At 44.2% G+C, this 14,949-nt stretch overlaps 2 protein-coding genes and 1 long non-coding RNA gene across 3 annotated transcripts in view; 1 reads left to right on the top strand and 2 right to left on the bottom strand.

Moving 5' to 3' along the window:
* Positions 1 to 14,949, bottom strand: part of LOC135334204 (uncharacterized) — a gene marked incomplete in the record, with an annotated part of 688,739 nt that overhangs the window by 535,297 nt on the left and 138,493 nt on the right.
* LOC135335190 (ankyrin repeat domain-containing protein 27-like) overlaps positions 1 to 14,949 on the bottom strand; it is a 77,460-nt gene that overhangs the window by 18,084 nt on the left and 44,427 nt on the right. The gene's annotated exons all lie outside the window — the stretch shown is intronic.
* On the top strand, positions 461 to 4,167 carry LOC135337450 (uncharacterized). The gene is made up of 6 exons (XR_010395111.1): positions 461 to 478; positions 539 to 1,718; positions 1,771 to 1,970; positions 2,044 to 2,360; positions 2,466 to 2,666; positions 2,714 to 4,167. It is a non-coding gene; the product is annotated as an uncharacterized LOC135337450 (long non-coding RNA).

Here is a 14,949-nt window from a genome sequence, read left to right as displayed (position 1 = left end):
GATAGAACCTCCGGGCGACAGTTTCTCCCCCGGAGCCTGCGGTCTTAGGACAATGCCTCCCCCCCGGTGGTTTCGTCCTAGGACAGAATCCCCGCCCCCAGGATATATCATCCGGGTAAAACCTGTCAAGGCTTTAGCGTTGCGCGTGCATGCGAAATGTATAGACTGTTAGCAATCAGAATGGCTACTCAACAAGAGTATGAGGACATACTGCTGTACAAGACTGCTGCTAGCAATGCTGGCCAGAAGAAATACAGAGACGGGCTTTCCACTAATGACAAGAGAAGTATAAGACACAAAGTTCAAAGATATGCTCTGCAGCAATAATGCTTATACCTGCCTGAGAAGGACAGCACTAGCATGCATAGAATGAGAAGAATTGTGGTGAAGCAAGAGGAGAAAAGCAGGATACTAAACATGTGCCACGATGGAATGGATGCATGGAATGCATTTTGGGAGAGACAAGACTTATGGAAAGGTATATTTATCATCATATCTTATAAAGTACAATAATATTATATCTGTTTCATGCATGTAGGTTGCTCAAGATTTCTACTGGAAATGCCTACATGCTGACGTCATACATGCAGCTCTGCAAGCACTGCGACAAATGCCAACGAACGAATCACCAACTGCAGAAGCCCAGAGCAGAACTACATCCCATCCCTGTGACAAAGGTCTGGTACAGAGTTGGTATTGACTTGGTAGGACCTCTACCTGAAACAAGCTCTGGAAACAAGTACATTATCACGCTCTCAGACTATTTCTCTAAGTGGCCTGAGGCTGCCCCACTCCCATCAAAATCGGCAGAAGGTGTAGCAAAATTTCTGTTTGACACATTTTGCAGGCATGGGTGGCCAGCCAAAAGTAATTCAATCAGACCAAGGAAGAGAGTTTGTCAACGAAATCAACACCCGACTTTTTCAGTTGACTGACATACAGCACTGCGTATCAAGTGCTTACCACCCACAAACAAATGGCCTTGATGAACGCTTCAACCAGACTCTAGTGAACACTCTCAAGAAGGTAATCGATTCTAGTACTGATGACTGGGATCAGCATCTCTCTGCTGCTCTTTATGCCTATCGCATATCTGTGATGTACTCTGTACTATGGACTATTGGTGTCATAATTGGACAACCCTTTGGATCATTGGTTCCAGACTGTTCTTATTTATTCTAGATTGTTCTCAATAGACTCAGGGATTTTCTAGTTGTTTCCTGTTCTTTTATTTGTTCTAGATCATTCTAGATACTTAGATTGGTATATAAGCAGGTGTGTTTTGTTATACAGTGTGTTGCAATTAAATGTTGAAGGTCATTCTATTGTGATTACGTTCCGAATACAAGGCATACCGCTCGGCTTTGTTACAATATCAAAACAGGTAAAATTTTAAATGCATGCATATATTATTTTTTTTATTGTAGGCATCATCAAAGTACACACCCTTTTCCCTAATGTTCAATCGCCACCCGCGGAAAGCTGTTACTTTTGATATGGATCAACGAGATGGTGCCGACGCTATAGAAGATAGAGGAGATGCTGACCAATTGAGTGGAGAGGAGACTGAAAATGAAGAAGACGGAGAAGACATGGATGGAATTCTCCGAAGGTTGATGGAAATTCGTGACCGCTGTCACCTCAATGCCAAGGAGAACATTGCTGCTGCACAGCAAAAACAGAAGCAGCAGTATGACAACAAGCATAACTCTTTGAAGGTATTATTTTATATAGCAAACTTTAGCTTAATTTTTGCCATTTTTGTCGTAGAGTTATCCAGTTGGCAGCAGTGTCATGCTAAAGAATATGGCCAATTCTCATCGAATGGGAGGGAAATGGACTGCACCTGGAAAGGTCCATATATTGTCCATAAGATCCTTGACAAGGGTAGATACGAGTTGCAGTCTGGGAGCGGCAAAGTATTGAAAAAGTGTTACAATGGGTACTGCTAAAGGAATACTACTCTCCAGGTAAAGTGTGGCTAGCAATAACCTCCTTCTGTCGTGTTCCTTGCTATATAATTATGCTTAAAACATTTTACAGAAACCAACGATGAAGAAAACACTCTTCCTGGCTCTGAAGACAACCACTCTTCTCCAGTCAAATCACCTCCTATAAGAATAAACGAATGCCTGACGTACCCTCTCAAAATCCTGACCTACCCTCTCAAAAGCCTGATGTACCCTCTCAAAATCCTGACCTACCCTCTCAAAAGCCTGATGTACCCTCTCAAAAGCCTAACATATACCCTCTCAAAAGCCTGACCTACCCTCTCAAAAGCAAGATAAGCGTGATAAGCGTCCTCTTGACACAAAAGATCCTTGCAAGTCACCTCCTATAGGAAGAAACAAAAGAGTCAGGTAATAATATTATATCATAACATGTCTATTTTCTTGGTAGAATATTCTGTATAAGCTGTGTATATATCTTGTACAATTCTTAGACTTCTGTGTATATGATTATAGGAACGATGTGGCTGAAGACCCTAGATCTAAACCTCTTTGACAAACAAGTGTTGAGTGCAATAGGTGGTATGCTCTCCGACAAGCATATGCGCGCAGCCCACCAGTTATTATCGATGCAATTCCTTAAGTTTGAAGGCTGCTATAATACTCTCTTGGCCCAATTAAAGGCATTTCCACCAGTTTCCAATAATCAAGGCCCAGGTAAGACAACGTTTATGTAATTATGATAATTTTACTTGTACATGCAGCTGTGAAAATCTTCTTTGTTGAAGAACGACAGCACTGCATGGATTGCCACTTCTCTGTTTAAGGGTGAACTGTATTTGTACGACAGCTGCTTCAATGGAACGCTTTCCCCAAGTACTGAGCTCCAGATAGCACAAGGCCCATTAATTCAATGCAATGGGCTGTTGGTTTCTGTGGTGGCTCTCCAGCAGCAAGATGGTGCTATCAACTGCGGACTATTTAGCATTGCTGCTGCATATCACGCTGCTATGAACGATAATGTGGATTCTCTAGTGTTTGATGAGGCCAAAATGAGAGCACATCTCATTAAGTGCTTTGAGAAGGGCAAACTCTCACGGTTCCCTTGCACAAAGAAAGCGATGCCCAAAAGACCAACACCACAAACCATTGCCATTACAATATACTGCATGTGCAAGAGACCGGACTCTTTTGAGGATATGGTCATGTGTGACAAATGTATAGTGAGTGGTATCACTATATCGCTGTGCCAAAATTCGCAAAGAACCAGTAGGTGATTGGTTTTGTTCTGGTTGTATCACTTTATGATTTGTGCACTTTTGGTTATATTTATTGTACTTCTTTCTCTTGCATTGTTGTATATATTGAGTATTGAGATCTATAACATAATAGATACAGCATCTATTGCATCTAGTTAGGCTTTGTCTATGGCTGTTACTTCGTAGCCTAGACTAGTCCTCTCAGATTACCTGTGGACTGACTTTCACCTGCACCGCAGAATGGGGGAGCTCTGGTCCTGGAGTAGGAGCTTTTGTCCTAGGACAGAAACTCCGGGGGGAGGAAATATCCTAAGGACGGAACCCCCCCCCCCGGAGCTCCTGTCCTGGGGGAGGCCTGGTCCTGTGACACCGGCATGCACATGAATAGGAATCTGTCCACTGATAGCGATGTCAGACCGATTTTCATTTTTACTATTTCTAATTCCTATGTATTACTATCTCTTTTGAACACTCTAGGCAAACCAGAAAAACTTTACTGCACTGGATTTGGTCAAGTGAATGCAGAGATACAGCGTTTTGAAGAACACTAGTCAGGGAAAAATTTGTACAAAAATTTACCGCATTTTAATGTACTTGGGCGGGACTTATGAAATTTGTTGTTAATACCGGAAATGATCTTAAAGTTAGCATATCTGCTGAACCGCTTGGTCTATTCTCTTTTAAAAAGTATGAAATGGACACTCAGAACTCAGGAGTTAACATTGTAACAATTTAATATCTATTTTGAAGTTTATAATGTTTCTGTAATGTATATCTTTATGATGTCCCTATAATAGTGTGATGTCTCCTGCTTCAGAGAGTTCTTTTGGATTTAAAGTAACCATGCTATCTTTTCTTTCGTACAGTATATTGTATCATATTTCAGAACTCTCATCAATGTCCACCTTATGCTTGTATCTGTTTCTTGATCTTTAAAAGCAACTTTTTTGTCAATTTCATTTGGTCTAAATAATTCGTTTTTAGTGTGATGTAGATTTAAGGCCATACAACTATAAATCTATGATACAACTCTGTTGACAGCTTCTAATTAATACAGTAGATTACTCTTGTCTTGTTTCGTGTGCAAATTGAATTAGTTCTTGCAATTTAATAGTTTTGGTAGATTACATTGTTGTCCCTGGAATTCTCTCTAATCTTTCTTGTTTCTTTTCAACAGAGGCTTTCAGATTGCTTCAATAATTACTTTCAGTAACTTCTAAGAACTTCTAAGAAATAAATACATCTATTGGTACACTTGGCTTGATTTTACTGCATTTCTATTCTCAGCTCCACCCATCTATCCATGCAATATGTGATTCCGCAAGAAATAAAAGCTTATTGTAGCAACTTTTTGCATAATCTAGAGAGAGTTAGAGATGAAAGACATGGTCACTTGTGTTTTTGTTCATTTTCATGTTTGGTTGATAAATGATGATCACCTTTGAGAAAAAATCACACACAGAACAAGCATCAAATACTAAAATCATAAAAAACTGTTATAAAAATCAAATTCTGCGCTATTTTTTACCCCTGGGAACAGCTGTTGTTTGTTAGACTCTTCCAGGGCTTGCGGAAAGCCCTTCTTGTTCACTCACTTTCTGGTCCCGTTTCTTACCATTGAATTTACTGTACGAAAATACGCCCACGCACTACTTCCGGTGTCATAAAATTTTAGGCCCCCCATGAGATTGGGCCCCCCCCGGGCCTAGAATTTTAAAATTCTGGGCCCCCTCTTAAAAGTTTAGGCCCCCCTATTAAAAGTATCTCAGCGGTTATTATGATGCATCTCAAAACTTGAACAAGTACAACAACAGAAAAACTAGCTATCTATTTGCAGTCTATTTGCAGTCTTTACAGTGCCAGTCACTGAATGGAGCTTTCTTTATACGTGCACACTTCATGTGGTACCACCTGTCGCAGCCATCACACTGCACCATGTCGTTCCACGAGTCAGGCCTTATGCACTGGTAGCACGAAGCTACTACAGATACCCACACTATCTCACTTCGAGGGGTCTCCTGCCTTGATTTTGGGAACCTTGATAGTTTCTTCTTTTCAAAGCACCTTACCAAATGCCGTCTGAGTTTTTGCTGGTCCAGTGTCAGCGTGTTTAAAGAGTCTCCAACTAAGAGGTGGTATGCCCATGCAATAGCAAATAAGCCACAGTCATATGACTTTGTTGTTGTTGGACAGGCAGACACTCTGCCAGTAAACCAATTTCTTGACGTTGTGGTGGACTAAGTGTGGGATGGTAGAGCTGTAGCAGTTGATTTTCTACAGATCTAGGAAATTCCTTAGTGCCTGTCTGCAGGCTGTCATACACATAGACACTGCTGCCTTCAATACAACTTGTCAGGTCCAGTGATGACGTTCTGGCACAAACAGTATATGCACTCCTAATATATAATAAAAAGAATTGTTTCATAATCTTGAGACAGTTACATAACTCACCTTGAACCCTCGTGCGCTTGTCCAAATCAATTGGGCGAAAACCAAGACGAAACTGCACTTTAAGTGACGATTGCAACCCAGATGTTTTGAAGAATTGGCCACTTAAAAGCATCATTGCAGCATCCACATGCTTGTCAGACAGCATGCCTGTTGGGGCGAGTAGTATTTGTTTGACCAGGCCAGTAATACTTGGCTGTGATCATGCCCAATGTTCTGTTGACTCCCATATGACTTGGATCATGGATTGCTCCTATAATCCTTTTCCTCTGCTCCTTGTCTTCCACAACAAGCCTCTTCTCATCACCTTTTTTGAAAATGTAATACTGCATGTAACAGTATGTAGACACAAATATATAGTGATAACTATATGTATAATATCTAGGTAATTTATGGCTGGCAACTGTCTCTTACGGGTAGATCCAACATAGTACAATTCTCCATCCACTGCATCAAAGCATTTAACTCTCCGCCTCAGGGAACGCTTGTCTTCTTTACTAAAGGATGAAGGGTACTCGTTCCTGCTTATGAGAGCATGAATAACTTCAAAGGTAAATCTTTCTTCACTTTTGGATTCCATGGTAGATTTAGTAACATGCCTGCTAACATATTTGCTACTTTTATACACTCTCTGACAGGATCTGAGGTGAGGGTTCACAGATAACTAATAGCTAGAAGTCATAGTGTCATAAACACTCCCTTTGCTTTGTCCATTAGTATCATGCATAGATAAGTCAGCTAATAGCCAGAAGTCATAGTGTCATAGCACTCCCTTTGCTTTGTCCATTAGTATCATGCAGCATAGATAAGTCAGCTAATAAGCGCTTTTTGTTCCTGCAGAAAAGAGGGGGGCCTAATCTCACAGTGGGGGGCCTAGAATGTTAACAGTTTGGACCCCCTGGGGGGCCTAAACTGTTAACATTCTAGGCCCGGGGGCCTAAAATTTTAAAATTCTAGGCCCGGGGGGGGCCTAAACATGGGGGGGCCCAAAATTTTATGACACCGGTCTGACATCTCTACCACTGACTCACTGTATCAGACTGATTTTCAACTGGAGAAGACGTGAGAGGCAAGGCAAGGAGGGCGCCATGCAACGCCCACCTTGAATTCCTTAACAAGCGTGGCTTCTAAACACGATTAAATGTGGTTACAGTTAATGTGTAACAGGTGACGTACATAATTATACCAACCAACACAGGCATGCGCAAGGAACACGTGGTCAAGCTGCAGTCAGTGGAACTAATTAGAAAACTTATCTTCTATAATTCTCAAGATTTCTTTTGCTGATCTATCCTGTATTTCTCTATATATACCAAGATGACCACTACCTCCTCGAGCACATCATCAACTGGGACACCTTCATCACCGGCGATCAGTTCCACCAACCCGACGACAACTCCGTCCAGGCAGCCACCGCAATGGACCAGCGGATTCAGGCAGCTGTCCAACAACAGACAGCAGGCCGCCCCACAGCCGGACCCTCATCAGGCTCACCATCAGTCCCGACCCTGCTTCCAGCTCGGGTACCCCACGGAGAGTACATCAGTCGAACGGCAGGTATGTTAAGTACCTCATTAGCACTAGCACATGTTCCCCTCGTACCCCCTCGTACCCACTAGTACCCCCCGTACTAAAACCTACATGAGCCTCCCCACATTACCGACGATACCAAGCATTATTCCGTTGCTTCCGTATACGTCCCCATTCCCGACAAACTATCTAAAAAATCAGAATTTATAGAATTTATCGAACTAGCTGAGTTCTTACCCGACTCAGTACCTCAAACGATACGGGTGAGAAACCCAGAAAAAAACGCAGGGTTGCCAAGTGGGTTGAATGCTTCAACGCATACGTCACGCCAACACGCGCGCAGGACCTTTTAGCGTACTTGGTACGATCGAAACTTGCAGCTGCACCTAGCGAGATCCATCAAACGTCGTTATGGTTAGCCTAGACGATGACGATGCACCTACTAGCGCGGCGCAATTGGAACTTTGGCACATGCCCACGCCAAATGCCCACGCCAACACTCCTGCAACACTCCTGTCATGGACCAAACGGACCAAACTAGAACTTCTGTCACTCTAGTGCATACCATTGACGTGGGTGCATACCATTGACGACGCTGCTCGCATCATCAATGGAAGTGTACTTCATGGAGTAGAGTTGTGCCGTCGTTAATACTATCGCGGTCTGGGCTGGGTGAGATAGATCGAGCGCCATTTGTTGGGTTGATGCTTCTTGGGGATGACCCCAAAACGGCTGACGTGTACCTCTGGATGATCGGTGATAGCCAAGGGGCCTATCACCCGATCCTCGTGACATTTGTGGTCAAGGTATTCTTGTACGATCTTGTACGACGTTTGGATGCAGTCTAGCGGAGGGCATGTTGGTGCGGGTAGTTCGTAACGGTGATTCTGAATCCATATCGCATACCGTGTCTGCATACCGTGTCTGGGTGATCCACACTGTCGGGAATGTGATTGGGTTTTTGCTGTTCGATTGTGCCGGTAACACTCCAGTGTCCGTAGATCGTCAGTACCGTACCCTCGCAAAAGTACGCCCACCCTTTTCTGCAAGAAGTCTTGGCTTATTAGGGGACTGGGCGTTTAATCGCGAACGGCGAGTTTTCATTCGAATATACGCCCACCCGCGGCCTCAAATTGAGGTTTACACGTTGCTCAGTAACATAGTATGAACATTTCATTGACAACAACAATGTTATAAACTAATGCATGAGTATGATTCTTTAATCATACAAGAGAATGAACATGAAGAAGTGGACTATTCGTTGCTTAGCAGAAACTTCCCGAAAGATGGTAGGTCATACTCCTACGGAGCAGCTATCAGGTACTTTTTTTCAGAAAACCAAGGCTGCAAAATTGGCCTGTGTGATAACTTTTTTGGACTTTGTGTTTTCTTTTCTCTGCATATAGGACTACTTGTTCCCTGCATATACCCTGCATATACATCTTCAAGGGCAAACAGATCTATACAGAGAAAGTTATAAACTTTCTGATCTAGTCGTACTCCTTTCTTCACTAAAATTAATGTTAGCAAAGCTTGCAATGTGACTTAGCTAGGTAGAGTAAGTTCTCAGATTAACAAGATATCATGGACTGACTAAGCACATGGTCACAGTGACATACACAAGAAAGTTCTAGAAAGTTCCAGACTAGTCTAAACATAGATATGACATCATTATCAACTAAGTGTACCTATACTAACACTCCTTCTCAATTTGCTTGATAATAGGAACAACTCCAGCCATGTTTCTCAGGTTCTCAAACTTGACTTGGATTAGTCCTTTGGTCAGCATGTCTGCTATCATCTGATTGCTGCTACAGTACTTGAGCTTCACAATCTTAGCAACAACTTGTTAACGAACGAAGTGGTGATGTAAGTCGATATGCTTCGATCTTCCATGGAATACAGTATTCTGTGCCAGTGCAATCGCTGACTGTTTGTCCTACTGTAGCTCCTTGTGGTCCACAATTTAACTCTGAAAGTAAGCACATTACTTCCTGTGTAGCACTCGATAGTATTCAGCCTCTGCGTGCAACTGAACTCTGCTTTCTGCTCTTCCAGCTGATAGGAGCACCACTTAACATGAATATGTATCCAGAGGTTGACTTCCTGTGGTCCAGGTCCCCAGCCCAGTCAGAAGCCTGTTAGCTCCTCAGCATCACTCCTTCTGTAGAGTAGTCCAAGATCAGCTGTACCCTTGAGGTATCTGAGAATTCGCCAGTGCTGCTTCGTTGGTTTAGAAAAGAATTCATACTCACTGCAAAAGCAATATCAGGCCTAGTACCAGTAGACACATATAACAAACTGCCAACAGCCGATCGATATACTTCGGAGTCAAACAGATCACCCTCAATCAACAGGGGTTCCAACACTCTTAGCATCTTTCATTTCATGCAGGTTGACCAATCCATACATTTCCAGACTCATCATCCTGAATAACCTTCAACCCGAGAAAATGATGCAGCTTTCCAAGATCTTTCATGTCAAAGCCTGAACATAACTTTCTCTTGAGGTCTGTCAACCGCTCGTCCGACTTACATTACGAGATCATCTACATACACACCAACAACCATCAACTCGTCAATTGCTGCCACATAGATGCAGGGGTCACTGTTACTCCTTAGGTGAGCATCCAGAGCCGAATTCCAACATCGTGGAGACTGTTTGAGACCATACAAACTTCGCTTCAGTCTACACACCAAGTTACCTTCTTCAACAAAACCTTCAGGCTGTCTCATATACACTTCTTCGTCCAATTTGCCGTTTAGAAAGCTTCAAACCATTCCGAGCAGCCAATCCAACAATGGGCCTTAACGACTCCATCCTAACAACAGGACAGAATGTTTCATCATAGTCCATTCCTTTGGTCTGAGAGAACTAGTTTCACTTTAAACACCCATTTGCTACCCACAACTTTCCGATTCTCTGGCAATTTCACCAGCTCCCAAATATTCTCCTTAAGTGATCTCATCTCCGATTCCATGGCCTTCTCCATTTTGCCTTGTTTGGACTGTTTACTGCTTCTTGGACAGAACTTGGTTCCTCAATACTGCTCGTAGCGATAGAAGCTCCTTCTAAGTAGTAGTTCGGCCTCTGTCTGACTCTCTAAGAACTGGCTCAGACACCATCGGCAGCATCACCATCGGACACATCAACACCATCGGACACATCACCATCGGACACAACACCATCAGCAGCATCACCATCGGACACATCACCATCGGCAGCATCACCATCGGACACATCACCACCGGAATCGTCCAACTGGACACAAAGCTCAGGTTCACTGCCCTTAAAGTTAACATCACGACTGTAGAAAACCCTGTCTCGATTTGAATCATACAGGCGATAGCCCTTCACCTCAGTACTATAACCAACAAGGACACATCTTCTAGCAACTGGATCCAACTTCTTCCTCTCATCTTGTGCTATGTGGGCATCAAACACGCACGGAGATTCTCAACACTCGGGGTCATCCCTTCCACTGCTTTGGATGGACTTCGATTCCTCAAATACACCGCTGTAGACAAATTACCACCTACCAGCATAGACCGTGTCATCTCCACCAATGTATGATTTAGTCGCTCGGCTGTGCCATTTTGTTGAGGAGTTCATGAGTGACTCCTTCTGCCTTCAAATACTATTTGAACCCGCCATTATCCGAGCGCAATACCTTCAACTTCCGATCACTTGCTTTCTCCACCATGGCTTTCCACTCCAAAAAACGAGAGAACACTTGTGTCTCAAAAAATACACCCACACATACCTCGTCTTGTCATCCACAAACGTTAAGAAATACTCTGCACCACCAATCGACCTAGCGTTAACCTTGCCACACACAACCAGTCCAAGAGGTTCTTTAGCTCGAGTTCCACCACCGACGGGAAAAGGGCTTTTGTGGTGCTTCCTCACAACACACGACTCACAGAAACCAATCTCCTTAGATTTGTCAAAGTTAAAACCGTCAACAAGACCATCAACAGCCAACTGTCTCAAACTTCCAATACTTAAATGACACTTTGTGCCAAACATCTTCTGCAACATAGGACTATCACACCGAACCGCCGTTGCTATAACCCATGCTATCAGCATTCAAAATCCGACAACCAGCCTCATCAAACTGAGTTGCCTTGGAAACACTGAGCAGATTGTACGATAGATCAGGAACTAGGTAACTTCATCCACAAATCCACCAATCCTCGACCAATTGCCTCTAAGCTTCCAACCGTCACCTTCTCTGGCCTCGGAAAATCGCGTCTGGTATTGCACATATGGCACGTATCAACAATCCAACTAGCCCTACTAAACAATTAACAACCAATGCCTCTTTATCGCTCAGCTATCGCACTATTAGACTTATGCTTCTCAAACTTCAAACAATCCCTCTGATAATGCCCAAAGTCGTGACAATAGTAACAACGTCCTTTCGGCCACTTGGCTTTAGTTGTCATAGCCTTGGCATCACCATCACTTCGACCACTCAACATCTTCTTTTCCTCGTGCACCAACCTTTCTGTCACCACCTCCATCAAGGGTACCTCAGGGCTAGCCTCGAGAGCAGTGACTAGCACACTGAAAGAGTCCGGTAAACTTGCCAACAAGTGAACTACTCGATCCATAGTGATCAATGCCAGCGTTAGCATTGAAGAGTTCAGTCATCTTGCTCCAGCACCGACTCGCCGTCCGACAACCGCAATGAGTATAGTTTCCGCCTAAGCTCAAGCCGATTGACCTTCATAAACTGCTCGCTTAACTTTGTCCAAACCTCACCAATCAAATACAACAGATTCGGATCGACAGACAACACTACAATAGCCAACGCCCGATCTCGCTTCGACAAATAATTCACATAACCAGCAACCTCAGTACTGTAACCGAGCACTCCTTTACAATCGGCTCTCGTCGATAGCCTACTTTAAAATCAGCTTTAACATTAGTTTTCGCATGGGTAGCCTACTTTAAAATCAGCTCCCTACCTCGTACTCAGTAACACAATCCTTTCTTTACTTAGTCTCTTTTCTAACACGAGGTCAGTCACCTGATCTCCTACACAAAAATCATACTAATCACAAAAATAATAATAATAATTAGTTCCAGTCTCTCACATACCTCCCCCCTTCTCCTACGTGAAACTAGAGGAATTAGTTTTACGGTGCAAACGCCCGCGAGAGACCGTCCGCATTCCCATTCGACTTTCCAGATCGATACTTGACTTCAAAGTCGTACGGCAGTAGAGCTAGACTCAATCGAGAATTGCTTTCCTTCAGCCGGTGTAGCCATGTCAGAGCATGATGGTCTGTCTGTACCATAAAATGTCGGCCCAACAAGTACACCTTAAATGCTTGGATTCCCAGTTTTATGCCAGACATTCTTTCTCGATGGTCGAATATCTCTTCTCTCTATCCAGGAATTTCTGACTGTAATAAGCGACAGGGTGATCCATTCCAGTATCGCCCTTAATACGGCACCTACCCCATGCATCCGTCTGAAGAACAAAACTTCGTCCGAAATCAGGGTTCCTTAGTATTGGTGAATCTCCCATCAGTTTCTTTAGGTGTTCGAATGCTTCCTGGCACTTGTCTGTCCATTTTACTTCTTTTGAGAGTGATTTCCTTGTCAAATCTGACAGAGGTGCAGCTATCGAAGCATAATCCGGTATGAATCGTCGGTAGTAACCACTCAAGCCTAAAAACGACATATCTCATCTAGAGCAGGTATTTGTCAGTCTTGAGAAGGCTGGTCTGACAGTCAAGGCAAGTAAGTGCCAAATTGGAATGCGTGAATGCGGTCATGTAGTCGTTGTGTTAGGCCATAAGCCTCTAAATTGGAAGCTGTGAATTTGTTCCCTGACAACATCGTCCAAGTAAGCCGCACAGAAGCTTAGACCAGCCACCACTGAGTCCATCAGGCGCTGGAACGTCGCTGGAGCCCCTTGCAAACCGAACGGCATCACCGTAAATTCAAACAGGCCCATGGTAGAGGAGAAGGCAGTCTTTTCGCCAGTACCAGGAGAGAGAGGAACTTGCCAGTAGCCCTTGGCCAAATCAAGTGTTGAGAGGTAGCCAGCTTTTCCCAGTAGGTCATCGATACTGGGCATTGGGTAGGCATCCATTCGCGATACAGCATTCAACTTTCGATAATCGATGCATATCCGCAACGACCCGTCTTTCTTCCGTACAGGGACAATTGGTGAGCTCCACTGACTGACTGACGGCACAATTACTCCTGCCTCTCTCATCTCCGCCACAACTTCAGCCTTATGAGCTTGGGGAATCCGGTAAGTTGGTTGCCGTATTGGGTGTGCCGACCCTGTTTCCACCGAGTATGCAACCTTTTCCGTTCTCCCGGGTACCTTGCTCCACACTTTACTGTACTTTCTGATCAGAGTTTGTACTTGGCCGCACTGGGCCACCGATAGTTCTTTTCCAGTAGTCATGCCCTCTGCACTGCAATCGTTCTCCCAGACGTCAATGTCCTCAGTCTCTGGGGTATCGACTTGCTGCTACGAACTCACTCGAATAGTATTTCCTCAGCATGTTCACATGGAAGATTCGCTTGGGTTTCCGTCGCCCCGACATCTCCACTCGGTAATTCACTTTACCGGTCTTTGCTACAATCTTGTATGACCATTGCCACCGTGCAAACAGTTTCTTTGTGTCAGTCGGCAACAACACTAGCACCTGTTCTCCAACTTCAAACTCTAGCGTACGAGCCTTCTGGTCATACCATCGCTTCTGCGTCTGTTGGGCATCTTGCAGGTTGTCGGCCACCAACTCCTTCATCTTCTGTAGCCTTTCTTGAATCGTGAACACGTACGACACAATACTCTCACTTGTGTCCTCCTCGGCCTTCCATGTCTCTTTAAGTACATCTAGTGGACCTCGAACGGCCCGACCGTATACTAATTCAAAGGGTGAGAATCCCGTGGACGACTGCGAAAAGCAGATAGGGGACCATCTATATCCTTCAGATATAGCCGCTTTTCTAAGCATGGATTTCAGGGTCTTATTGAATCGCTCCACAAGCCCGTCTAATATGCAATATTCGATACAGTTCTGCGAGCAACTTTGACGTGAAATTTGCTCCTTGATCGGTTAGAATCTCTTGAGGCACTCCAAACCTCGAACAATAAACAAGCAACAAGCAGCCACATGTACTGCATCAATAGACTTCATCGGGATAGCTTCCGGGAACTGGGTGGCGTAGTAACAGATGACTAAGATAAACTGTTTGCCCGACCGGCTTTTAGGAAGGGGTCCCTACAATGTCCATGGCGATCCTTCGGAACGGCTCTGAAAATATGGGTAGGGGAATCATAGGCGCCTTAAATCGCCCTCTTGGAGCAGCACTCGTGGCACGTCTTCACCACTCTCCGCACATCGGCACTGACTAATCCGATTCACGGTCTTGTCTCGTCCAAGGTGGCCGGCCAGCAAATGGGGTCTTGTGGGCTAGCTTCAGTACCTCGGGTCGGTACTTCAACGGCAACACAAGTTGTTCCACCTCATCTCTTCCTTTAGGAAGCCAACGTCTGTATACCAGACCGTTCTTCTTGAAGAATCCCCCACCCGTTAAAGCGGGGTTATCTGCGGCCTTCCGTATACTTTCAAGATTCTTGTTTAAGTTTCTGAAATTCTTCCGCCCCACTACACATTCGTTTAGTTTCTTCCATTGGTTCGTCAATCGGCTGATACCTTCGGCGTTGAGCACTTCTAGTCAGTAAACTCTTTTCTCGTACGACACCGAACAGATCCTCCTCGAAATCA

Source organism: Halichondria panicea, chromosome 1, assembly GCF_963675165.1.
Source record: "Halichondria panicea chromosome 1, odHalPani1.1, whole genome shotgun sequence".
NCBI classification, from domain to species: domain Eukaryota; kingdom Metazoa; phylum Porifera; class Demospongiae; order Suberitida; family Halichondriidae; genus Halichondria; species Halichondria panicea.
Note: the sequence above shows the minus strand (reverse complement) of the source record. Positions and strands in the feature narration are given on the sequence as shown.